Below are 27,497 nucleotides of genomic sequence, written 5' to 3'. Positions count from 1 at the left end.
TATAACATTTAATGGCACATTTTTTTGAGGCGTTCATTTGTGGAAAGACGAAGAGTTTTTCAGACCCACAGAAACTTGTTTTCTTTTTAAATGAAGTTGTTTTTTTCTGAACTGATTGTTAGATATTAACTATCGTTTTAAACATAAACACGCTTCTTTTTTGATCATTTCACAGAACACAAGACTTTAATATTCTTGATCTTCTGTACATCACAGACTATATCACCATGCTGTGTCCAGGTCTGTTTATTCCTCCTTCTTCTTCTTTTATTTGGTCTCAGAAGGTCTTATAAAAAGAACAGAACTTCTTCCTCTACACTAGCTCAGATTTCTGCTGATTCCTGAGGTGTATTGGTCATGGATGGAGGTGAATGACCCGCTCGTTTGTTCCTGGACTGTAGCTGGTCAGGGGACGGTGTTTGCTGCCATCTTCCGGTCAGACTCGGAACAAGCTTCTCTTTCTCTGACTGTTTCCGTCTCACTCACCTCTGAACGCTTTTCATTCGGAATCAAATAAAGCTGTTTGTCGTGTCTTCATGATGAAATATCCTCGATGGAAGTGTGAGGTGAGTGAAGCTGATCATTGTGTGGATATAGAGATATATATCTCTGGTGTAACCACTGAGGATGTGTTTGTGTGGTTAGAAGCTGAAATATTAAGGACTCGTGTTTAGGACAGCAGTGATATTAACACTGGCCAGAGATGCATCTCACAGTTAGTTATATGACTTGGTTTGTGAGATCTATCGACTAGATTTCGCTTTCAGTCAGTCATTTTCATTCTGAAACGTGTCTCGTTTTTATTTCGCGTATTTTTTCAGTTTGTGCCTGGTTTTGTATCTCATCAGTCGTTTCCAGAGTCTTTTCCGGTTTTTAATAGAGGCTTGATGAAGATATAGACCGATAGAAATGTTACACGCACTTCTTTATATTTTAAAATGAAAATATATTATTAGACAGTTACACCTTCGTGAGCCATCAATGTGAATTTATTTTATTTAGACCTAATTATAGAATTACAGACTGGGAAGGTCAAAAACAGGGTTATAATATTGCCGTTTAAAATATTGTGTTGATAATGATCAAATATATGATGTAAATGGCATTTAAAACAAAACTGAATAAAAATTCTAAAATATATAATGAAAGTAGTGTTGCCCTGGAGTCGAGTCACTGGTGTTTAACAAAGAGTTCTTTTTGAAATAGACCCCCACTGATGACATCCCGTCTCGTTTCAGTGATCAGAAATCTTCTGATTTATCTCATGATTTCTCCTGAACTCACTGATGTGAACTGCTTTATTGTTAGGGAACTGTAAAACACTAAAATACAAATGGATTACACGACTTAATGTAGTGAGTATTGACAACATGTGGTTAGATTCCTTGCTACAGACATACTGGAAAATACATGTTTCATGAAAACTTGTCACTCATGTCACCACCTTTAACAGGTCATAAATGCATAAAAAAGACAACAAAAAACAACAAAAAAATCAAGCTGTCATTTATGTGTATTCATAAAGTCAAAAGGTAATCTAATAATGTGGACTAAGTTTAAATGTTAGGAAAATAAAAACATTTTATGACATCTTGCCATATCAAAGGTGGACATTTCTGTAGAATTACCCTTCTATAAATATATATTTGTCCATTTTTTGGAAGTACATTTTAGAAATATACAAATATTTTTAGTTAATGAATAGCCTTTATTTTAATCTCAGAAAATAGATTGATATGCCACATTTGAAGGAAAACTTTATTGTCTGGAGCACATTTTAAAACAAAATAAATGAAGTCTGTAAGACTGGAAATCTGTTTTCTTGCCATACATTTTTAGCTATATTTTGGTGTATGAAGGCTGAAAATAAATATACTTTAAATGTCAAAAATAAGCTCCATCCAGCTGCAGTGTTTACATCAGTATGTGTGGTATATATGTGTGTGTGAGGATGTTAGCTGTGTATAGCTGTAAACCAGAGGTTGAGCTGCGGTCTGAGGACAGCAGGTGTGTGGACGCTCCGCAGGGGTTATCGTCAGCTCTCTGTGATGGAGACGTCTCGTCCGTTTCTGTGTGATTCTGAAGCTGTTCCCATGAACACAGTGAGGGGAGAGGAGAAAGATCAGAGGACCAGCTGGAAACTCCTTTACCCCTTCATAGAAAAACATTACGCTTTTGTCTCGGACTGTTTCCAGGAATTGAAGACCGGCGAAATGATTCTGAATGTGTCTTCTGTTCCTCTGGAATCCCTGCATGCTCTGCTTACATAATACACACTGCTTTAGAAACACATCTAATCTTATGAAATGCATCACATTCGACAATATAGTTACAGCTTTGACTCTGCAGACCCCATAACGAACAGAACGTTTGATTATTTGTGTGTGTGTGTGTGTGTGAGAGAGAGAGAGAGACAGAGAGAGAGAAAAAAAGAGTGTGTGTGTGTGTGTGAGACGGTTGTGTCTAACAAGCACCCTTCACATCTGAATATAACACGACCCCTTGCAAATTATTCGAAGGATTTATACTGTGTTTTGATTATGAAGTGATTTTTTATAGTGTAAACCACATTAAAATCTTTAAGTATAATACCTCCGAGTTATTTAGGGTCTGGGATATTAGATGAAGATTTATATGAGCTCACATCAGAAAGAGCTGACAGTAAAACAGGAAAGAAGCCATATTTACTAAGAGTGTTGGATGTGATGTAGAGTAAAGAGGCTGATCCATCAGAGCTGTCAGAGTCATGTGTAAAGTGAGTTACATGCACTCATCGTTCTGGGAAGCTTTGGAAGTCTCTGGTTCTCCAGGGATGCTAACAATCAGTCGGTTTACTGTAAATCATCTCATCACAGCCGTTGAGTCCATACTCTCACTTCAGTTATTAATGAGAGAAGGACCTGCAGATGTAAACTCTTCTGTTATCTTCTGAGGAGAATTACTGCGTTTGTGTTCGTCACATTAAAGCCTTTACGTTTGCTCTCCGTCCCGTCCTCTGATGAACCTCTGTTTGAGCATGAGCTCCAGGCTGTTACACAACATCTACATGACTGAGGGTCCACATGACGCCAATCATGACGTCAGTTCTTCAGACTCCTCTCTGGACCACTTCTACTAGAACAGGAAGTAGATTAAAGATCAGGATGAGTTTGTTTCTTCATCAGGTTTGTAGAAATGTAGCACTGCATCAGTGTCTCATCAATGGATGCTCTGCAGTGAATGGGTGCCGTCTAAACATGATAAAAACATCACAATAATCCACAGCACTCCAGTCCATCAGTTCACATTCTGACGGCACCCATTCACTGCTGATGAGCAAGGGTTGGTAAGTGAAAGGCTGAAGGTTTGATCCAGGAACAACACAATAAAGTCGCTCTAGAACTGAAGAACCGAAGCCGTCTCTGGTTCTGACCGGTCTTCATGATCCGAGTCTGTCATCTTCAGTCTCAGATAGATGTCTGGTTTAATGTGAGCCTCAGGGTTCGTCTTCAGTCTAAACCTGCTCATGATAAACAAGCAGCCAAGGCTTGGTTTTTATAGACTGTAAGTGATGAAATAAAGATAAGGATGATGACTGAACTACTCATCAGGTTTCTCACAGTGAATGAAACGCTTGATGGTTAGTGTGTAATTATAGACAGATCACACATCGACACTGTTTTTATCATCAACTCTCGCCAGATTTCATGTCTTCTTCAGTTCACACACATCAGCTGTCATCATACAGCTTCCAGTGTTTGTTCAGAGATGATTACTTCGTTTAATAAAATTAGTCTTACAGATCTCGGTAGCTGCAAGTGTTGAAGAACCGTGTTATTACTGTTACTCACTGCTTTAATCCACATTAACTCTTGAATCGAATTACTGCGTTCAAAAGCAGTTCTGGAGCCGTTCACACTGATTTAACGAGCTTGATCTAAAAATGCGTCTCTAAAACTCAAATTAGTTTTTTTTTTAATGGACCCTTTGACATTTCTGAGGTTCTGAGATCAGAGATTTCTATAGTGAACGCAGACTGCAACAAATAGTTAACTTTTGCATCTGTAGCAAAAGACTTAATAAAAGGAAAAATATATCGGAGGATTAGATTAGATCGGTCAGAAGACAGAAATATCTTCCATTAGCTGTGTCTCTCAGAAACACTCACTCAGCAGTGTTTACTAGTTTAGCTGCTGAAGATACTGAGGCAAGAAAACTAATAACAGTTCGAATTGGACCTTAAAATGGTTAAAAATAAGCGATTAAACCGCAGAAATGTTTTAACCACAAAAAAAAACGCATTTCTTTCTCTTCTATCAGTTATATAAGTGTAACTGTGTAAACATGTTATTAATAAATATGTACAGACAAGCAGATGAGTCCAGGATACGAATACAACGCGTTTAATAATGCCTTAAGCGTTTTCTTCCGTAGCTACTAAACTGTTGTAAGAAAAACATCGACGTGGATGAATTAAAACAGTGTTTTATTATGTAGACTACTCTGCTTATCTGAAAGCTATATAGTATGATTTATTAATCATTTGTTTACTGAGTTTAGTGTAGTTTAAAACACTGTATTGACGCATTAAGCCACGTTTAGCATTTTAGAATGTCCCTTGCTTCATACAGAGACAATTAATAATTGTTCAAGTTTTCAGACACGTGCACACAGCACTGTATCATGTTAAAGTGTTACTGGAATCATGTTCAGGCAGATGTATATTAGAAAGCACGAGCTGAACATGAACATATTTCACCTCCTCTCTGTGTCTGTGATCGGAGGCAGATGGAGAGACTCCTGCAGAGAATCACACACAGAGCAGACTCCTGCAGAACACGACAGATCGAGTCCGAGGCTCCTCTGTCACATCACATCACGACATGTGTATCATATCTGTATATCCAGATTATCTTTATCCGCATGCATGCTCACATAAAGCCATAGGACTATATCATATATGGAAAATATCAACTGATTGTTTATAAAGTTGCAAAATGTAACTATCCAGCTCTAATCTGATAAATGCGATTAAAGGCATAAAATGAGATTTTTTTGTTATAAACATTAGCATCATGACTGATTTCTGTTAATCTGCTTTGAAACAGTGTGGATCGTGAAGAGAGCTGTAGAGATGAATATGTGGCTGTATGATACACGAATATAAAGAGGTTGAGTTTGTCCTCGTTCGACCTCAGAGCAGTGCGCATGCGCACCGACCGTCTGCGTCTCCCGCTCAGACCTGACGAGAGCTGCGAGGAGCGAGCCAATCACACACTCACACACACACACACACACACACACACACACACGGGCTGATTGCATAAGCAGCACATTATAAAGCTGCTCATTTCTACTGAAAATGAAAACGCTGAGTTGCCGGAGAGACAGACGGGACTTTATCTCCCATGGCAACCGACACGTGACCAAATATCAGACACACTTTACCTGCTCTGATGTTCTCGTGTCCACACAGAAATACAGACACATAAATGCATGTTAGTGCATCAGAATATTCTGAATGCAGAGACAGAAAGCACTTGTGCAGCACATGCTTCTGAAGTCATCAGTCATTCTGTCTGCTTGTGTGAAACCGTTTCTGATGTGCAGCAGATTGTGTTACACATGATGCTGATCAGTGAGTGCACTTCATAGGGCGCACATGTTGGCCTTTGACCTCCTGGAATCTGGCCCACGTTTGTCAGTGTGTGTGTTCGGGGAAAACACGTCTAAATATATCTGAAATACTGAGTGTATCTGGAAGATGAACACTTCAGCTGGAGAAGATGAGGTTTTCTCTTTAAATGTCTGTGGAGAAACATTATTATTTAAAGCAGCTGCAATTATTTCTGTCCTAACTTATACATTCTGGTGAAATTCTTTAAGATACAAATACAGGAAAGTGAGAGGAAGTTCCAGAGTGAATCTGAATGTGCTGCAGTGTGAGATGTGAGGCGTGTTCATGGTATTAATATCCTGTGTTTGAGAGCGGACTGAAGTGGTGTTATATTTGCATTCCTGTCGCGGTGAGAACCTCCATGAACACAGAGAGGAACCCTTCGAAGAACACTCGATGGTTTGAAAGAGTCACACTGAGATCTGGAGCGGGATTTACCTGGAAATGATTTTCACTCACAAATAGCAATTCCACTGATCAGTTTAAAGAAATGACAAGTGACTTGTTGAGTTAAACATATCACGTTTAAGTAGAAGAATCTAAGTGAGATTGTACTCCAGTAATCTTTATTTAAATTTTTTGGCGTACATATTTGGTACAATGGTAAATATTTTGGTACAATAAGTGTTCATTTGGTAACAAACTAACAATGAGCAATTCATCTGCAGAATTTATTCATCTTAGTTAATGTTTATCCCAACTTTTAGTTCTACATTTTTATGTCAAAAGTTGTGTCTGTTAACATTATTTAATGCATTTATAATGAAATATTATTATCATGTTAAGTAATTTTACCATATGAGAACCTATTGAAAGTGTTACCCATATTGTACTTTTTTACATTCACAACGTTACATTGTGGTAGGTTTCATCTTTTAATTTTTAAATGTATCAGTTACTTAGTCGTCATTGCAATGTTTTTGCATTCGCATCTACGATCTAACACTTCAGTGACTAACAATTATTCTGGTGTTTTCTGTCTAGACTCTTTGGTCAAAGTGTGTCTAAGATGAGGAGTATGACTGAGACCGAGGGTTTGTCCAGAAGTTAATGCAAGATTATTCAAATGTTTCTGCGGGAAATTAAAGGCTTTGATTGTTTTGTGCTGAAAATCAGCTTACAGACTTTGAGCTTTCTGGCGAACATTACAAATAACAGTCATGAGGAAAATTCAAGAGTTTGAAAAGTGTTTTTTGCAGGTGGATATACTCTATAGAAACTATTCTGAAAGATGAATAGCTGGCTATTTAGATCAGATCAATTTCAAACTAGCATTACACACTCTCAGAGAAGTCTGTTTATTCATACTGGTTTACGATATTAAATAAGTGCCTGTTTGGAAATGTTTTCATGATGTGAGAATGTAGATAGTCACTGTGACACAAATAAATCAGTGCATATCTCCAGAGCGAGTGTTAGAAGCAGTAACAATAAAATAAAAGCTGATGAGACTGAAATGAGGGGTTACAGGCCTTTCATTCCAGCTCTCTGAGCTCGTTAAATCAAGCAAAGCTCTTCCACAGAAGAGAAATACACTCGCTCGGGACTCCTAGAATCGACCAGTTACTCAAGAGACTACAGTTTGTTGTACGTGTCAACACATTCACACTCATGTTTATAGCTTTCAGTTTTTGCAGTGTTTCTTCACGTGTGTATCTCATCAGAGCATTGGCAGATGGAGTCAGTGGAGCTGCAGTCATGTGGTGATAAGACTGAACCTGGGTGTCATCACACACACACACACACACACACACACTGCCCCAGAACTCATCTCGCTGTATACAGTGGCACACGAGGAATGTGTGCATCTTTGTACAAAACATAGAACCATTGAGTTTGAGAGAAGAATACACATAGAGAGTCTCGTGACTGTGAGAATATCAGATGTGTCCTCTGCGACCGCGACCGCCGGTTTGTGTGAGCGGAGCAAGGGACGCTGGGAATCGGAGGATGATGATGACAGCTCGCCGGTGACCGTCTTCATGGTGTTTCATCAGCGCTGGACCTGAGCCACATCAGTAAGCCTGTGCATCACACTGGGTGATTTTCCAGCTCGCTGTCCTCAGATAAACCCAGCGCCGCTGCCAAGAGCCAGCTCGCTTTACAGAAGGTAACTGGGTTACAAGCCAAGCAGACAGAGGCCTAGAGAATAAATCAATCATTCCTGAAGAACACTCATAAACACACACTAAACTGAGAGATGCAGATCCGGACGGGGTTCGTGGATCACAATCTCAATCTGACGTAATTACACAGATGCTATGAAACTGAACTGAGCTGGAGGATGACATCACTGAATTCAATGATGGACTGCCTTTAACTGAAAACTGAGTGTTTAGTAGTGTCCTTCTGCGTTATTGAGACACTATTATCCTATTTAATACTGTAAAGTGCTGTGACACGATCTGTATTGTGAAAACCGCTGTATAAATAAAGGAGACTTGACTCAGACGAGAATAGAGATGTTTCTGAAGGACTGCAGTCGAGATGATGAAGATGTAGTTCTGATTTAGCACTGCATCCCTCTGTTTGGAACACAACAGACTCTCTTAAATTGAGTGAAGAAACAAGGTTAAGCAACACACGTTCGGCAGAATGAACTCATGACAGTCAGAAGAACAGAGAGAATAAGAAGCTGCTTCCATGGAAACACCGTAATCCGGTTTACAGAGAGACGCCGCTTTCATCTGAAGACCGAGACGACGCATCTAGACACACAGTCTTGTTCCTCTGACATGATTATGTGTTCACTTTATCCTGAAGAATGCCACAATGAAACCAGATTATTTTGTTGCTTTCACAAATACTCAGATATCTCAACAGCCTGAATGTGTTTGGGTAGAATCCATTAAGAACTATAACGGAAAGAAGGGTTTGTTTCTCCTGAAAGAGTCTTGAGAGTGAGTTTCATCATAATCTGAAAGCTTAGTTTGTCTCCGTGTGAGGATACAGCAGAAGACACTGGAAGGGTTTTACACTCCAGACACAAAACAGAACTCCCAGTGTCCTCCTAAAACGCCTCGTTAAACACGCCCCCACATCTCTACATCACTGTGTGGGAAGATTTACATAACGCCGCTTAAACGTTCACACAAAGAAAGAAGACATCTCTGTTTCTGCTGCTGTCGTGTCCTGGAGAAGCTGTGTTTCTTTGTGAAAGCAAAACTACTTTGTTTGATCTTCCGAAAGAGGACACAACTAGAAATCAGTGCTTATGTTGTATTTCAACCCTGTTCCAGAACAGATCAACCCAAATATTCAGATGTGTGCTGCACAGTTTACGGAGGACGAGGACTGTTTCCTACACTGCGTCTGTGGCTTACGTGCAGACGGTCTGCTGCTTCTGACTCACAGTCTGTAAGTACATTAATAATATTGAAATAATTTATCACTGATGATTCTTATGTGAGTCTTGAGCAGTGTAGAGGAGGCTTGTTGTTAGTGGTTTCTGAGATCACAAATACAGACATGGTTTTATGTTTATGCAGCGCAACACGTAAAAACACAGTATAAGTCTTTATAATCAGTAATTATGTCCGCAGTGGATCAACAAATGACTCGTTTGTAATGGGTTTTATTGGTTTCGTCTCGTCTGATGACATCAATGTAAAAACAATTTTTTTTCAAAAGAGTTGACCCTTAAGACTGGTGTTGTTCCCCAGGGTCACATGTAGAGTTTACGTGCACATTTGCAAATAAGAGATGAATATAATGCATGAAGCGCCGCTGTCCTTCGCTGGCATCCGTCACAGACGTGCTCCTGTGGATATTCACATGTAACATACACCGCGCACATGAACACTCACTCTGTACTAATAGTGTGTCCTATTTTCGTCTGGCTAAATGTTCTTTGAACATCATAGAACGCATTCTGAACTTCTGAACTTAACCTGCAACATATTTAAAGCGCTATATGATACAGGGTGCAGAATCTTACATGTTTAGGTTGAAAGGTGATCCAGTAAAGCAGCGGCTGTTTTAGATCATGTGTGAGAAACAATAACTACATCAACACTAGCAAAAAAATACAATAAATAACACTGATTATTTAAGGAATGAAACGAGTGACTGTCTTCATGAGAGAGAGTCATCGGAATCATTCATTCAGTCAGTTTCTTAAAAAACAATGATTTATTGATTCATGAATTCACAAGCTCTCGATTCAGTTTGATTAAATTCCATGTTGTCTAGAGTTTAGACTTATTTAATTTATTTTAAAATAGACTTATTTTAGCACTTATTCTATCAGTGTCCTGCAGCACAGAAGCAGCATCAGTGTCACAGACGGATATTTGGAGAAATACACAACAATACACTGTATGAGTCACAATTATACATTTCTCTTTTATGACAAAAATCATTAGGATATTAAGTAAAGATCATGTTCATGAAGATATTTAGTAAATCTCCTACTGTAAATATATCAGAACTTAATGTTTGATTAGTAATATGCATTGCTAAGAACTTCATCTGAACAACTTTAAAGATGATTTTCATATAGTTTCAATTCAGAACTCTGCCAATATCGTCCTATCCTAACAAACCATACATCAATGGAAAACTCATTTATTCAGCTTTTATGAGATGCATAAATCTCAATTTCAAAAATGTACCCCTGTTGTCTAGGGTCACATTTAATGCATAATATATATTACATAAGGTTATTTTATTCTCCAGCACTGGAGTATAACAGACCCTCCCCGCAGCTGAGAGTACATGAGCAGTTCTTCTTCTGTTTCGGTTAAATAAAGCTGCTTTCCACTGCCAAGTTAACAATGCTGTGTAAAAAATGCAGTGTAGAAGCCAGAGTGAATTGTGCCTGTTCTGATATTCAGATTCAGTATCAAAGTACAGCATTAAGCAGCATTAAAGAGTGTGTGTAAGACCCAGTGTTAACAAGCCACCAATAGAAGGCGACCAATTACCTCCAGAAACACACAGGGGCCATCACAGTTTCCATTATAACCAGTTAAACCATTACCCATTCTGTGATAGTTTCTGTGGTCTGTTTGTTTGTCTCAGCAGGGCAGAATGCACCGATGACTGAAATAGTGCCTGAAGGAGCCTCTGGTGACGCGCGCCGGTGAATGCGCAGTGGTTTGCGCGCGTGATCCGGAAGATCGCAGGGTCTTCAGATGATCGACTGACGCGCACTCATTCAGATCAGAGCGTCAGTGCGCTGCTGCAGCTCCTGAAGAGGACCGACGAGAACTTCTGAAGACACCAAGACTTTCAACATTAATAGCAGACGCTTCGATCTTAAAGCGCACTTGTTTGCGCTGCGCTCGGTGCTCGACGGAATCTCATCTCGGAACATGAGTGATGCGCCTGTGTGTTTGGAGGCGGAGTGACTCACTGACACTCATTCATCACATAAAAGGGAAGTTGAGCAGCTGAACACCAGAAACTCTTCTGGGATCGATCATGAATGCGTCGAAGGCGCTGAAAAACGCGCTGGCGTGCTTGGTGATCCTGCCGCGCTTCCTCGTCGCCGCGTTCATTCTGTGGTGTCTGGATTTTCTGTGCGTGAGGAAAAGAGTTTTGTTCCATCTGAGGAGTGAAGATGAGGAGGAGGAGGATGAGGAAGACCCTCCGCTGTGCATCTCCGACAACAGCCGCATGTTCAGCTGGGAGTCGCTCAAAGCGGTGTTCCACGGACACAAGCTGGACTGGCTGAAGTCCGCGCGCCTCGGACACGACGCGCCCAACAGTGCAGTGGTTCCGCTCGCCGACGCGACGCGCAGACGCGTGCTGGACTTCGCGCGCGCTCACAGGCCGCTGGTGCTCAATTTCGGCAGCTGCAGCTGACCTCCGTTCATGACGCGTCTCAAGGCGTTCCAGCGGCTCGTGCTCCGGTACGCGGACGTCGCCGACGCGCTGGTGATCTACATCGAGGAGGCGCACCCGTCCGACGGATGGGTCAGTTCCGACGCTCCGTATCAGATCCGCAAGCACCGGAGTCTGGAGGAGCGGCTGAGCGCGGCGCGGCTGATGGCACGCGAGGCTCCGGGCGTCGCGATAGTCGCAGACAGCATGGAGAACTCATGCAACAGCGCGTACGGAGCGTATTTCGACAGACTCTACATCGTCCAGGACGGGAAGGTGGTGTATCAGGGCGGCAGGGGACCGGAGGGTTACCGGATCTCCGAGCTCCGACACTGGCTGGATCAGTACCGCACGCGGCTGCGCGACGCCGTGATCCGCGTGTAAACTGACGCGACTTTAACAAGCTGTGTTTCAATCCACCTGTCTTTATAATAGTGTACCAGATGGAGACGCCAAGATGCTCATAGATTATAAAAACGTATGCGCACAGTTGGATAGGACAGACTTTACGCATATAAACTGTGATGAAAGCGCTGGATAAACTGCTCCATGCGCACTGATAGAGTCACGAGACCTGGACTAACAGCTCAGATCTCCTTCACAGCTTCTGAAATCAAAGTAAAGAGTAAAGTCTGTGGTCCAAAGTATTTCTGTAGAATTGTCTCAAACCGAAGCACTCACAGCATTTATTGTGTTTCTTCTGCTGCTCTGAGACATTCATCAAATATCAACATCATTATATTCAGTGGCTCGACTGCCTGTTTACCAGGAAGAGATGATTCTGTTGCCTCTGACTCCTTGGGTTTAAACACTGCTTTATTCACTAATGTTTAATGTGTTGTTCCAGTCTAACGCAGATTCGAATCTTTGGATGGAGACACAGCTCAGGTTTCCTCTGATGAACTAATGTGAAGATTGAAATGTGAAGTGGACTGAAGTCGGTCACTGAGTGAATCCGCTGTTTCACAGGCGCGCGGTTATTGTTCTCCTCCAAGTGTCCAGATCCATGTCCAGAGCAAACATTACATTAAGTTCACTCTCTTTAACTCAGTGCTGTCGAATTAATATACGAATCAAACTATCTGCTAAAATAACCTCGAGTGAAATAATAAGAGAGTCAGTTTATTTCTCATAACAAACCCCTGCGCTTTCCTTCAAAGAGGGTTTTTTTCCTTTATTTTGAAATGTCATTTTTTATATTAAATAATGTGTTGCAAAAAGTGTTATCTAGCACGATGTAAAATGAATGCATCTGTAAAGAACAGTAGTAATGTCCACCGGAAGTCTCTCAGCTCGTGCTCGGTCTGCTCTCGAGCGCTTCTTCGTGTCTTCTTCTGTAGAAAGGGTCTTGTGTGTAGATGCTCTCTCTCTCTCTCTCTCTCTCTCTCTCTCTCTCTCTCTCTCTTTCCCTCCTGTATTTTTTGTGAAGGTCGATTTTTAAAAGGTTCACGACCAGAAGATCGACACTGATGTCTAAATTACAGGACGAACACATGTACATTATTCCTTTATATCAAAGACGTTTTGTAATAAAACATTTCTCCGGAGGTGTGTGTGTTCGTGTATCTGAATTACACACTGCTTCAGTGACATGAGGAAGATCATCTTCAGTTCTGAATCATCATATTTCCACCCAATATTCTGTCAGGTGTCTCTACTGAATCCTTTGATTGAGGTTCATGATTATAAATTAAGGCTTATTTTCTGCAGAGAGATTTTTACAGTAATATCATTAACCGATGTACACAAAACATAGATTAAACCAGGCTCAAGTGCAATCTGCTGCAAAACAATGTTTAAACCAAAAAAAAAACTATTCTGAAACAGCATCTGAGACCATCCACATGTGTCCTGCAGCACAGAAGCAGCATCAGTGTCACACAACAAGAAATACACAACAATACACTGTATGAGTCACAATTATACATTTCTCTTTTATGACAAAAATCATTAGGATATTAAGTAAAGATCATGTTCATGAAGATATTTAGTAAATCTCCTACTGTAAATATATCACAACTTAATGTTTGATTAGTAATATGCATTGCTAAGAACTTCATCTGAACAACTTTAAAGATGATTTTCTCAATATTTAGATTTATTTTCTCACTCAGATTCCAGATTTGGAGTTTGGAAAATTTAATTGGCCCTATAATGATTATACGTGATTATGTGAAAAAAAGTCTTAAAGGGACAGACTGTGATCCTTCTGTCACTCGTGTTGTTTCAGACCTGCATCAGTTTCTTTCTTCTGCTGAATGCAAATATATTTTGAAGATTGTGAGACACCAAACTGTTGCTGGTAGCCACTGACTTCCATTTTATTTTTATTTTCCCTAACATGGAAGTCAGTGAGGTCAAGCTGTTGGGCCGCACCGTCTCTCCATCAAAGGCTAAATGTCTTTCTCAGTTGCTTGGTTACTGTTCTCCATGAGAAACTATTCAGATCTGTGACTTGTTTGTTCTTTTATTGGAGGAAGAGTTTCTGAGCTGAGAGGAATGATGACTGAGCTTGATCTGCTCTTCTTGTGTTGTCACATGTAAGAGATTTCAGGAGCTGATGCTATTATTCACATCACGGATCCGTCTGTGTGTCCCGAACTCAACCCTGACACACACACACACACACACACTTCTCACCAAATCCACTTCACAGCAGATCATGACATCTGTCCATCAATCCATTATGTGTGAGATCTGTGTATTATTGTAGATAATCGTCCACTTCCAGAAGAAAGAGTGGCATATCAGTGTAATGCAGACCATCTGGAAGATCTCGCAGCGCTTTATATTCAGGGTTTGTGGTCGTATGTGACCAGCGCTGCCAGGGAACCACTTCAGCATTTTAACATATTACTCCCATCATGCACTTCTCCAGTGGGAATTAGCATGAGCGCTAAAGCCGTGTGCCCTGGCGTCATCAGCGCTTCCATGTTATTAAACATCATTTATCTGAGAACGAGCTCTGCTAACAGACGCCCACTTCATGAAAACACAAAGAAAGGCATGACGCTGATGTGACGCTAAAACAGCACAATCAGATCATGAGCTTAACTTGAAAACTTTAGAGCTGACCTCAAGTCACATGTCTCACACAAGGAAATGTAGCATGTTTGATGTCTTCCAGATGAATGTTATGTTTCTCAGTGGAACTAAAGATTCATGTTTAACTGGTAATAATCGAGTGAGTCTGTAATAGCCTCAGAAATGATGTATTAGCTAGATGAGACTAGACTGAACATGACACTGTCTCATCAATGGATGCACTGCAGTGAATGGGTGCCGTCAGAATGAGAGTCTGATAAAAACATCACAATAATCCACAGTCTAACTGCATTTAAAGCCTGCTCACATCAGTGTTCAGTTGGTGTTTCCTGATGGACCAGGGCCAGTCTGACCTGCAGAAGATCTCTGAGCAGCACATGTTTGTGTCAGATAACTGTCTGTGGTTCAGATGGAGTCAGACGGGGACACAGCTTGATTAGATTCCCGTGCTCCGTCACCTCATCTGCTCTCTCTGTGCACGACCGCAGACAGAAACACCTCAGCTCACAACAACACACTGAGATTCATTCTGCAGAAACATCCACCAGTCGTGTGTGCGGTGCGCCATCAAACACAGCCATGCGTTTATTAAGATTACTGGAGCAAACGTCAGAGTCACTGTTTCTTTATAATAGTTGTAGTGAAAATGATTCTGCAAGTTTCCTAACAAGGAAACACCAGAAAAAGACACAGTTTTCTTTTTCTGTGATGCGTTCTTTTCTCCACCAGTGCTAGTGAAATGTAAGATGATAACTGCACAGATTGCAGTGTTTAGAGGAGGATGCAGACACACGTTCATGTAGAGAATCACGCACTGCATAAAAACCAAACCAAAGTCCAGAAGGGCCTTCAATTAAAGTGTGAAATTAAATTTCTACAATGTTCCTCTCAGTAAGTAAAAGGTGTTTTCCTCATAAGAATGCATGAAGGAAAGACACAGACCTGCTGTTTTCTTGCTTGTGAACAGCGAGCCGCTTCACTGAACCGATTGAAGTATTCCTAGAAGCGTTTTGTTGGCAGCGGTTAGCCTTGCTTTCTCTCGTTTGGACATTCATGGCTTTCTGAGGTCAGAGGTCATGCTTCATTAAGGGCTGTTCATCTACAGAGAACACGATGACCTCTTGTTGACCTCTGGGGCCCGGGGTCATGGTCCAGACGTGTCAGAGATCACGTTTTTAACACGTTCATGTGAGATCAGGCACACAATCCTCTCTCTGTGGACGCTTCTCTGGGCATCCGGCCCTTCTTCCACTGAGGACTCAGAGGTCACACGAGGTCACACGAGGTCACACGAGGTCCCATGTTTGCTCTCGCTTTGAGCCGGTCAGCTGGAGAATCAGACACACAAGAAGTTCTGAAGTGTAGTTCAGAGGATGACAAAACATGCCTTGACAAACATTTCTGGTTCCTTTCTGTTTTTGTTAGGTACAAGTGAATTTCTGTGAATTGTATTTTTCAGTTCTATTGTACTTCAGAAGTAAAACTGCAGTTCAGTTCATTTTCTTCGAGGGTTAGGGCTATATGTGGATCATTGAGATATTATTATGTTATATATTTTTATTGATATGAATAAAAAAAAATTCATTTTCATATTATTCATATTTAAAAATTATTCAATTGAATCATTTTGTTGTTTCTGTTTTTCTTTTATAAATGATACGAGCAGAGTTGGTGTGACAAGGCATAACATAATTTAACGTAGTTTCCTGTCATAGCTGTGCAAATATTCGTTTAAAAAAAAGTATCATACTGTAGCTTTTAAACGATTTCTTGTTACCCTCTTATTTTAAATCTGTATTTAACCTCAGAGTGATCTCGGAGTATAAAGAGCTGCTAAAGTCTGGTTTTGTGCTTCACAATTCAATTATTATAATCTTAATTCAAGTGATGAAGGATTCTGAAGATCTGACAGTGTTGAGTTCTTCTGTAAACCTTGATCCTAAATAATTAACAGTTCACAACATTTATTACAAATTTAGAAAAGCAATCAAAGTATCAAATGTAATTATTTGAAATAAGTCACTGAAATAATAATTGAAAATGCTTATTACATTTTAAATAGGATAATTTGTAATCTGTAACCTTGTTAAATTTCCAAAGTAATAATAATTGTTATTACTATAATTTATGTCTTGTGTTTACTATAACAATCCGCTGAGAAATAATGATCAGAATGGACTGAATAATGTGTAAATGACAGTTTTTCTCTCCAGTGTTCCTCAGCGTCTGGTTTCTGAAGCTCGTACCTCAGATGACCAATCGTGACCCACTTACGAGCGCGTGGGAGGAACCAGAGGATCATGGGTAACTAATCCATGACTTTCCTGCTTCCAGGTCAGAGCACATTAAAGCGAGCGCATCTAAAGCAGATCAGCGCTTGCCTTCATTTCCTCCACAGAAACATCATGAGGTCAGAGAAGCACTCATCTGTAAATCTGCTGGACCGCATCTGTCTTCCGCCGGCTCTGCTGACCTTTATTGGTAGTGTGTTTTAAAAGCGTGTTTTATATTAACACTGGCATGAACCTTTCATCTGATGACGCTTGACTTGGAAAAAAAAAATGAAAGATGAAAGAAAAAGTTCACCTAGAAATAAAAAGTCAACAGTTGCAAGATTAGCATCGAACTAGTGAAGTGTGTAACTTCTGTGATATATAACGGGTTATTGTTGATCTTTAATGGAACAACATATAGTTGCTCTTTGCAGCTGTTCCATCATTTTCTGGCTTTTTATCTGTGTGTTTTATTTGTGTTTTATAATTTTAATTTTTATCTCCTGACTGTTAAAATCAGGCATTTTAAAAGGGTCAAAACAAGAGAACTCAACTCTCTTCCTTGAGCTTTTGACTTATAAAATAATTTTGTATCATTACAAGATCCTGCAGGTAAACTGAATTTATTTAACCCATTAAATCCCAGCATCCCAATAGTGACCGTAAAGAAGGTATTCATTTATAAACCTCTAAAATGTTACAGACTGGTGTTTTAGAGCATTTCCTGCAAATATGGAAAAATAAAGCATCTCAATTAAATATGTGCAATGTCACATGGATAGTTCAAATTGTCACGTGACCAGAGCAGTTTACTTCCTGTTTGCACCTTGAGAAGATGACGACTGCATCAAAGCTCCAAAACAAAAGGTTAGTAAAGTTAACAAAAAGATATGATTTTTGGTACATGTTATCTTTAAGGTGTCTAGTATTAATATATGAATTTAAAATGATTAAGGTTTGCTGAGAGTAGTCTAAACCTGAGTAAACATGTCAACACTCGTGACCGCTGGGAGAATACAGTGTGCAGGGAATATTGCAAAGTTCAAATGTTCCAAATTAAGTTACAATATTGATGTTGCAACACTGGTGCTACTAGTATAACAATTTTATGACATATAGTACAATAAAGTAACAATTTTGAAATACATTGATGGTTGTATTTTTAGTCTTATTATTCTCAGTATTCTGATCAGTGTTTTTCTAGGGTTTTTATGATCAAATAGAGTTTAAAATGAGCTGAGATATATAGAAGTTTTTATGAGTGAAGAAATGTGTTAATTCAGTATACAAATTTTCCCCCAATTTTCTTTTAAAGAAATAATATAATTTCTGAAAATGGTTACTTATGATAAATTATTTGGATATTTTAATGTTTGGGGAAAATTTGTTATATTACATATTTGCATATGGGCGCCTTATCGACCAATCGTTTAACATTATTGCACTATTAGCCCCACCCACTGGTGTTCAGTCCTTAAAGGGCTTACACCTGACACTAGTGCTAAACTAAAGAACACATCTAAACACTGTTAACTTTAAACTGTTCAATCACTGACGCTGGTCTGAGATGTGCATTGAGTTATTAATAGCAGAACTAACAGAGCAGTAAAGAGCGCTCGCTTTGACACAAACAGCTTCATGTGTCTGCACCAGCTTCAGAAGGATCCCAGCATCAGGAATAAGTTTATGCTTTTTTACTAATCACCTCAGAGGATCATTTGACTGCAGCCCAACTCAGCGGCGGATCTACCGGGTGGCATAGGGTGGCAAATGCCACCCTAAAAGAGAGCCTTGCCACCCCTGCTGCCACCCCAGTTGGCAGCAACGAATTAAAGGTTATGGCCAATTTGAAAATTTACTAGCGCTAATCTTTCGTGATTCAAATAACCATGGTTTAATTATAGTAAAACTGTAGTAACCCATGGTTTTTTGGCGTATTGACTCCCATTTGTTTAACCACAGATTTACTACATATACCGTGGTTAAACTATGGTTAATATAGCAAAACCATGGTTAATTTGTGGTTACCATGGTTTAACTATAGTAACCATGGCTTTTTGGTTTTATTTGTAGTAAAACCATGGTTACTTTTCCTAAGGGTCGTGTTCCCGCTCCGAACTGATTCAAATGATTCGCGATCCCCATAACTGACTCAAATGATTCGGATTCTCGCTCCGAACTCCCGAACTGATTCAAATGATTTGCTATCCCCAAACTGACTCAAATGATTCGCGATCCCGCTCCGAACCCCCGAACTGATTCAAATGATTCGCGATCCCCAAACTGACTCAAATGATTCGCGAACCCGCTCCGATCTCCCAAACTGACTCAAATGATTCGCGATCCCCAAACTGACTCAAATGATTCGCGATCCCTCTCCGAACCCCCGAACTGATTCAAATGATTCGCGATCCCCAAACTGACTCAAATGATTCGCGATCCCCAAACTGACTCAAATGATTCGCGAACCCGCTCCGATCTCCCGAACTGACTCAATCTGTCTAGGGCACCAACTCCCAGAGGGGGCACCATCCCAGTTGCTCCAAAAAAATAAAAAACCTCCTCCATTCTCCCATCCGCGTGACCGATCGCACCTCATGTTTGTAGCTGAATGTTCATAATTGATGGATGAATCCAATCCAGCGAAGAAAGTTGAATAAAAGTTTGCTTGACGTTGGAGAGTCTCAAATTTAGGGACCGTCTCTAAAGTTACATGCGATCTAACGTCAGTAGAATTTGAGGAGAATGACTTATAGTCATAAAAACAACTGTAATTGTTTATGTAGGTGTCAGCTATAATGCACAATTGAATTAAATGTTTGATATTTTTTAAAATAAACTGTAAATCATATGTAAGTTATGCTACTCTTTCACATGGGCTCAAACACAATAAAGCTCAATAGCATTTGAGGAGAAAGACTTGAAGTCATAAAACAATTGTAATGTGTTATTAGGTGTCAGCTACAATGCACACCTTATACATTTTTAATATATATTAAAATAAAGTATAAATCATTTAGGTAAAAACAAGGCCCGTTTATCACTTTCATGTCATGATCCTGCCCTCGTGTCCTTGATTTTTCCTAGTCTTGAGGCAGGATCATGACAGACCCTTGTTTTGTGTACAAGCGCATGGCCTTGTCTTTGGGCCATGTGCTTGTGTTGTCTCGTTCCCTTGCCCCGCCCCCCTTGTTATCCTAGTCGTGTCGTGATTGCCCTATCTGTGTCACCTGTCGTGTCTTAATTGTTCCCCCTATTTAGATCTCCTAGTGTGCTCTGTCTTGCGTCGGTTCATTGTGTTACTTATGTGCTTCTCAGATGTGTTCCACACTTGTGACTGTGATTGTATCCTGTATACCGTGAGTGTTTGTTTATAGTTAGTGTTTAGTGTCTTTATCTGGTCAGCCCTGTCTTGTTTGGTTATTTAGTCCTTACCCTAGCCCTTGTTTTCCCCCTCGTGGGTTTTTATTTTTCCCCTTTTTTGTAAATAAACCTGTTTGTGTAGTAAATCCTGTCTGCACCTGAGTTCCTCCTTGCCAAGATCCTGACAGAATGAACCGACCACGAAGGAACTCAGCAGACAGGAGGCAATGCTGGATGGCATCAGCCAGCCAGCGAGATTGTTTTGAGGGCTCTCGCCTTGTGGTGTTCCGGGGGACCAGGGGAGGTCGTTCCGGAGCGAGCGGGCGAGAGGAGGTGCCCCAGAGGTCCCCACCTACCCAGCTGCCAACGGTTCCAGAGGGTCGTATCCTGGCCGTGGCCACTCTGGGGGATCAGGCACATCCCTCACCGAGTCCTGAGGTGCCTCCCACACCCGTCGGTCTCCCCGGGAAGCGAGGGAGACGGTTATCGTGGGAGTCTGCCTCGGAATCGTCGGAGTCAGCCCTGCCAGAGACCGAACTCCCCCAACCCGCCTCTGACCCAGCTGTGGTCTCTGCACCGCGCCCATGGAGGAAGAGGAGGAAGAGGGGGCCTGCCGGTCCTGTGACCCCGTTTCCTCCCGAGCCAGCAGCGGAGAGCGCTGGCGTGCCCGAGCCAGCAGCAGTGAGCGTGCCCGAGTCAGCAGCGGTGAGCGCTAGCGTGCCTGAGCCGGGAAAGAAAGCTGTATGCAAGTCGGCAGTCGTGAGAGCGGAGGAGAGAGCCGCGGCCGACTCTGCAGCAAAGACTCTTGTACAGTCGGTTTCATCTCATAAGGAGATGCCAATTGTCCTAGCTGCTAAAGCATTTTCTGATTATTTGTCCCGTCTTGTCCAAATTTTAGAAATCCCCGTCAGTCCTGTCTTGTCCCCTGACCCTGTCCCCAGAAGTCCCAAATGTCCAGCCGTTGTCTCCCCGTGTCCTGTTGATGTGGCCCCGTGTCCTGTTGATGTGGCCCCGTGTCCTGTTGATGTGGCCCCGTGTCCCGTTAATGTCCCCCCGTGTCCAGTAGATGTTGTCCCCCCGTGTCCAGTAGATGTTGTCTCCCCGCGTCCCGTAAGTCTTGCCCCGCGTCCCGTAAGTCTTGCCCCGCTTCCCGTAAGTGTTGCCCCGCGTCCCTTGTCTGCTCCTGTCATGTCCCCTGTCAGTTGTCCTGAGACCCCTCCCCGCCCCTCACCACCCAGACCTGCCCGTACCCCCCGTCGTCAGCCTTCGTCCTGTCCTCCTAAGATTCCTACCCCACCCCCCGCCCTGGTCTGTCCCCCATGAACTTTGTGGTCCCGCCCCCTCCCCTTCCCTGTTTGTTTTTTTTGTTATGTCACCCTAACCCTGCCATTGTGTTTTCATGTTTGCCTTTGTTATTATTTGTCATGTCTTGTTGGTTTGTGTCTGTGTCCCAGTCTGTCATGTCAGTCATGTCCCGTGTTTGATGTTCCCTTGAGGTGCGTCTGGAAGCCGCTCCTTAAGGGAGGGGTTCTGTCATGATCCTGCCCTCGTGTCCTTGATTTTTCCTAGTCTTGAGGCAGGATCATGACAGACCCTTGTTTTGTGTACAAGCGCATGGCCTTGTCTTTGGGCCATGTGCTTGTGTTGTCTCGTTCCCTTGCCCCGCCCCCCTTGTTAACCTAGTCGTGTCGTGATTGCCCTATCTGTGTCACCTGTCGTGTCTTAATTGTTCCCCCTATTTAGATCTCCTAGTGTGCTCTGTCTTGCGTCGGTTCATTGTGTTACTTATGTGCTTCTCAGATGTGTTCCACACTTGTGACTGTGATTGTATCCTGTATACCGTGAGTGTTTGTTTATAGTTAGTGTTTAGTGTCTTTATCTGGTCAGCCCTGTCTTGTTTGGTTATTTAGTCCTTACCCTAGCCCTTGTTTTCCCCCTCGTGGGTTTTTATTTTTCCCCTTTTTTGTAAATAAACCTGTTTGTGTAGTAAATCCTGTCTGCACCTGAGTTCCTCCTTGCCAAGATCCTGACATTTCAAGCACATTCCTGTGGAAGTTTTTTTTTTTCAGGTTCTCTTATAAAAATGCATTATATAAAAAATAATGAGGCAATAATGATTGGTTGATAATAACACTGTTACAATACATAATGTAGGCAAATACAAAATAAACAATTTATGTACATTTTATTACAAATGTCATGTGATTGCTGCTGTTACACTTACAGGACGATCAAATCCTTGTTTAGGATACTGACCAAACATTTAATTCAAATATTCACTAAATCTTTCATTTCTGGACACCTTTTTGCTATAGATGACACAGGCTTTATAATTTCTTCAACAAAAAACGTGCATACCACAACCCTTACAAAAATAAACCATGGTTTTATCATAGTAAAACTGCTTAATTTCCTTTTGCATGATTTCTGAATCCTTGAGACTATAAAATAAATTAGAGTCATAATAAAGTTATAGCCACAGGTAAATGTGGAGAGCTACAATCGTGATATGTAAATAATACAATTTATTCATTTAGTTTTTATTTGATTAAAGTTCTTTTTTCACCCCTATAGTAGGTGTTTATTTCATATTTGAGGAAGGGGGCACAACAATACACTCCTGCTCAGGACACACATTTGGACAGCAGCCGCCCTGAAGGTGTTGTTATACACGTCTCTGGGAATCTGTGCTCTACACACACACACACACACACACACACACACACTCACACACGTTTGTTTTTGTGAAAAGTGTGTTCATCCCATAGGTGTAATGGTTTTTATTCTGTAGAAACTGTATATTCTATGGCCCTTCACCAACCCTACACCTAACCCTAACCCTCACAGGAAACTTTCTCCATTTTTACTTTCTCAAAAACTCATTCTGTATGATTTATAAGAGTTTTGAAAAATGGGGACATGGGTTATGTGCTCATAAGTCACCCTCTCCTTGTAATACCTGTGTCATACCCATGTCATTATACAGAGTTGTGTCCTGATATGACACAAAAACATGCCCACACACACACACACTCACACACACACACACTCACACACACACACACACTCACACACACTCAAACACACACACAGACACACACACACACACTCAAACACACACACAGACACACACACACACACACACACACACACACATACACACACACACACACACACACACACACACACACACACACACACTGAAGCACGTGTGGTGTTTTCAGCTCTTCACTATATTAACACATGATGTAGGCTACACATGTGTACGTCAGCGCGCTATGAGAGGATTTCACCATTTAATTTGATAAAACTATCATCATTCATTCGTATCGTATACACAGACTGACAGAAACGCCAATGTCTTTATGACAACCTGGCAAAATAAATCTTGTTATAACTTGAAGAAATTCAAACAGAACTATAGTAATATTGCACAGTAGAGTATGCTGTACTTCAAGTAGGCTTAATAGCTAATAATAATAGTTTATTAATAAACACAGAAACTCTGGTTAAAACCCACCACAGTCTAACTCAAAGAAATAATGTAAGAAATTGCACAGTAAAATATAGCCTACTTTAAAAAAGATATACTAAAACATTATTTTAAAGGAATATCACACAAGTTTTCATAGAAGTTTTAATTCAAGCTTGCCAAAACAATAACACTATATTTTTCAAAAACAATTTCTAAAAGTACATTTGTATTTGTGCCTATAATGTTTATTTATTATTATTGTCAGCTAATAAAAGCTATGCTTCAGGACCATATTCATATCTAAGGCTAAATGCAGCTCTTGACTGGTTGAGTTAGATGATGATTAACACTAAACTGTAGAAAATCAGTTGAGTCTCCCCAGCTGGAAATGTCATTGGCTGTTAAAATCTTGTGTTTCTTATAATAAATTGACATATTGATAACACTGAATCTTTTATAATGCTCTTAATGACATGTGGATGCATACTGTATGCATTAGTGACTTATTTCTTATATGAACTGTTTCAAATGCAAGACATTGATTGCATGAGATTAAGTTTGTAAATGATAGTCTGTGTCCTTTTGTAGTGTGTACATATATTTATCATCAATCTGTGATAACTGTGACTAAATTCAGTATATATACGTCTGTCATATGTTGCCACCCCTCAAAAATTCCTGCCCCCTTGACTCAAATGATTCGCGAACCAGCTCCGAACTCCCGAACTGACTCAATCTGTCTAGGGCACCAACTCCCAGAGGGGGCATCATCCCAGTTGCTCCAAAAAAAAAAAAAAAACTTTCTCCATTCTCCCATCTGCAAGTGACTGCAAGTGGACCTCAATACACGTATTAAAATAATAATCATAATAAACAGCTGTCATGACATTTTCAATCTCATAATTCTGAAGATATATACTGTTCGTTTGTTCTGCTTTTAGGGTTTTTGTGTAATGAGGCCTTGTGTTTATTATCGGATTGATTTAGTTTTTTCTTTATTTCCTCCCCGTCTGTCAGCTCTGTGTGAGTGTGGGGTCGGACTGATTTAATGTGTCTGAAGGCAGCAGATGAAGAGCTGGAAGGATGTTTCATTAAGTGCTCTGATGCCAGACAGGAAGTAATCCATCAGTCACATGGAAGCGGATTTTCACAGAGGTCAGGCATGTTTCTGAAACACATCAGTCATTTCAGGGATTAGACTCAGTTCAGATCTTACAGAAATAAATAAATACAATAAATCAATTAATGTCCAAATGTGGTTCACATATTAAAGGGATAGTTCACCCTAGTTCAGACATCATTTATTCTCCCTCATGTTTAATCTTACTTCTTTTAAACACAAAAGAACAGCTTCTGATCCCTTCTGAGTTATTTATTTCTTTTCATACTATGAAACTTAATGGCTACCAGCAGATGTTTGTTTCTTCTTTAATGTTCAACAGAAGAAATAAACTCTCACAGGTCGTGAGGAGAGTGAATGCTGACAGAATGATCATTTTTAATGAACGAGTTGTGACCTGAACAAACTGACACAGAATGCAGCGTGACGCTTGCTGATTAAAGTGCTTCTGTGTGTGTTTTCTCATGGCTGGAGGTTTGTTTGAGCTCTGAGATCAGGGTTCAAGGGGTTTATAGTTTCATCCTGAGCAGAAGAAGTCCTCTAGTGGTCAAAACGGGTTTGGACTGCTAAACCAGTGACTGCATGTTTAATGTTAATGGTTTAAGATTAAGCACAAATCGGTATAAAATGTACAAATGAACTGATAAACTAAATTACAAACATGATCCACACCACTCGATCTGTCCAACATCTGCAGATGTTTCTCTAAATCAGGAGCATCCGAAATCTTTCCTGGAGGTTTGTCGTCTGACCTGGATCAGCTGCTTCAGGTGTTTGGAGCAGTGACCCTTCAGGACACCCCTCGTCTAATATTTGTTTTACAGGTGAACAGAAGCTCAAACACTAAACAATCACTGTATGAGACACTAAAGATTTAAATATAAGTCCACATGATCTCTTTATTTTCAGTATGCTTATACAACACTGAACTCACAAATAAAAGCTGTACAAGAATGTCAGAATTTTGCAAATCAATAGAAAATATTAGCACCTCAGAAATGGAAAAGTTTTTTTTTTATTCTGTACATATAATAATGTTTTCGATAAACTATATGTGAACTACATACATATGCAGTGTTGGGGATAACACATTACAAGTAACTTGAATCACGAACTCTGATTACTTTTTCAAAAAAGTAGCGCAAGTGACTTTGTTTTCCTGTTTATTTGAGTGAGATGCAGAGATATAAGCACTTCCTTCAGACTGAGGCTTGTTCATTTCACTTCTGGTGGCCTTTATAGTTGTCACTTCATGCCGTAAAGGAAACTTGCAGGAGGCACGAGTAAACGAGAACTGTCTTTAATCAAGGAAACACAGGGGATGATCCACAATAGGAGCTTGAGCCAACACACGTAGACAACAAGCAGACCCAACCGAGAGAGACTGCACAGACTAGGACTTAAATACAGGGGAAACACAGGTGCATGGGATGACTAATCAAACTAATAAGACAGACCGAGGACAGGAACAAGACCAAATAAGGAAACACAGGAAGGACTACAAGGGCAAAACAGGTCCAGAAATCTGACATTTCGCCCCCTACTGGAAAATGCATCCTCGCACTGTAGAAACAACAAAGGGAGGCATGGGTGGGAACTTGGGAGGAGGCTCGGGAGGAGGATGGACACGGAGGAGGTGACGGAGGGAGGACCCAGATCGGAGACAGGAGGGGCTTGGATCAGGAGGAGCCAAGCTGGAGCCACAGTGGAGCGGATGGAGAGAGGAGTCATGGAGGAGGAATGGCCAGCGACTCCAGGGGTCCAACTAACGGTGGAGCAGGTGGAGGTGGAGCCCGAGGCGGAGATGGAGAGCCAACGAGTCAGGAGGATGTTGAGGATCCGGGGGGCCAGGTTGGAGCTGAGGTCTCTGTCCACTGAAACGGAAGCGGAGATCTGGAAATCTGCGGCGGAGCCAGAGCGACTGAGGACCAAGGTGGAGCTGGCGGGAGGAAGGAGTCTGAGAGAGTCCAGGGGTGATGGTGGGTCGACGCCTGACAGAGGTGGAGCCGGAGGGACAGGGAGCCCGGTGGAGCTGGTGGAGCGATGGGTGACACTGGAGGCAAAGGAGCTAGGAGCTGAGGCGGAGCTGCTGGGTCTACACATCAGACACATGGCGCTCGCACCGTATAGATGGATGAGGGCGAGCAGACGACAGCAGTGGAGAAGGCAGGAGCGGGGAGGTGGGTGAGGATTTGTGTATAATCAGCTCATCCTCAGCTGCGGTACAGTGGACGGAGATCCACTCCATACTCTCAGCTTCCACAGTGTTCTCCCTCACGATGGGCGTAGCAGCCGGCTCATGCACCTGATTTGATGGGTGGGGCTCTACTTCTGCGGCGATCCTCCGCTCAGATTCTCTGCATTGTGCTGTCTCATAGATTACACTTATAAACTCTTCAGAGGCTAAAGGGCAGCTGTGGCCTAATGGTTAGTGAGCCGAACTTGTTACCAGAAGGTTGCCGGTTCAAGTCTTGTTGCTGGCAGGAGTTGTAGGTGGGTGGAGAGAATGAACAGTGCTCTCTTCCTCCCTCAATACCCATGAACCCCCAGTTGCTCCACGGGCGCCGGATATATAGCTGCCCACTGTTCATGGTGTGTGTGTGTGTGTGTGTGTGTGTGTGTGCACATGGATGGGTTAAATGCAGAGCACCAATTCTGAGTATGGGTCAACATACTTGGCAAAATATCACGACTTTCAGTGGAGTGTGTGAGTGTGTTTGGAAAAGAAGGAGACAAAAA

The 27,497-nt window shown here is 41.4% G+C and overlaps 1 long non-coding RNA gene and 1 pseudogene across 1 annotated transcript; both read left to right on the top strand.

The window, feature by feature from the left end:
• The first annotated feature begins 8,977 nt into the window (after positions 1–8,977).
• Positions 8,978–13,029, top strand: LOC113104942 (thyroxine 5-deiodinase-like; annotated as a pseudogene).
• A 4,555-nt stretch (positions 13,030–17,584) lies between these two features.
• LOC113104941 (uncharacterized) lies at positions 17,585–25,597 on the top strand. Its single transcript, XR_003292234.1, has 3 exons — positions 17,585–17,667; positions 24,656–24,793; positions 25,473–25,597. It is a non-coding gene; the product is annotated as an uncharacterized LOC113104941 (long non-coding RNA).
• Positions 25,598–27,497: the final 1,900 nt, after the last annotated feature.

The sequence above is a fragment of the Carassius auratus genome, unplaced genomic scaffold, assembly GCF_003368295.1.
Source record: "Carassius auratus strain Wakin unplaced genomic scaffold, ASM336829v1 scaf_tig00218253, whole genome shotgun sequence".
Classification (NCBI taxonomy): Eukaryota; Metazoa; Chordata; class Actinopteri; order Cypriniformes; family Cyprinidae; genus Carassius; species Carassius auratus.
This window is presented reverse-complemented; position numbering and strand designations above follow the sequence as displayed.